Raw genomic sequence first — 1,066 nt, forward strand, 5'->3', positions numbered from 1 at the left:
GTCGCATTTATGAGGATATTTGCAAAGATGGGAATTTTGACACATATGTGTATTTAGGCCAATGCAGTGGCAAAAATGCTCACAAGAATGGGCAGCAGATTTGCGACTTGTGTGCTCCTCTCACAGAAACAGTGCGCGCATTTAGCACTGTTGTTTGTGTTTCAATGGCTTAAAATCACTCAATTCAAAACTGCGGTGAGTTGAGTGTGCGCCCCCTTGATCTCCACAGATTGCTTAAACTTCGGCAACAAATAAGCAGACTATAAATTGTAAAACATAACCCACCAAACTAGTGATTTGATTTCGTTACCACAATAGCTGGACATGATTTTCATTATTTCATCGAATCTAGACGAATCACAAGAATGACATAAGTTTGCACCCCTGTGAATGACATCAATACCTCAAAAATGATGTATAGTCAATGTTTTGGGGCGATGTATATACCAGAGGCTGTCTGATGATTGTAAAACAAATGTGAAACATTTATGCTGGTTACAGGACCGGCTCCAGCTATGAGATGTAAGGTGGGCCAAGCAATGTAGTTCAACAGGGGACTGTGCTTTTGCTGTGGTAGCTCCTAAACTGTGGTATGATCTGCCTTTGCCCATTAAACCTATCTTTTTTCCATTGGCCTTTGACAACTGATGATGTTGACATTTTGTTTAATTTTGTCTTATTTATTTATATTGTTTTATTATATATTCATTTACTTCTCTGAAAAACACTGAAAAGTATGAATCTCACATGTCTACCCATAAAGCTAACATTATGAATTGATGTCATTTTAAGTTTTGTTGATGTATTTTATATATTTTTCATTTTGGAGTTTTGACCCGAAAAGCCTTGCAGCTATTGTCACTTGCTTCCGATCCTCACTTATGGAAGCTCATTGACTGCTAAAAAATTTACCACACCTGCCATGCCTTTTGTAGAATAGGCCTAGTGATTTTTTTAATCCACTGGGCACCGAAAAACCATGCAACCCGTCTTCTTGTTGGTGGCAAAATTCTGTCGGTGGAGGCTTGAAAATAATTCTGATTATGACCAGGGGGTCGCACACCAG

Source organism: Paramisgurnus dabryanus, chromosome 24 (genome assembly GCF_030506205.2).
Source record: "Paramisgurnus dabryanus chromosome 24, PD_genome_1.1, whole genome shotgun sequence".
In the NCBI taxonomy this organism is placed as follows: Eukaryota; Metazoa; Chordata; class Actinopteri; order Cypriniformes; family Cobitidae; genus Paramisgurnus; species Paramisgurnus dabryanus.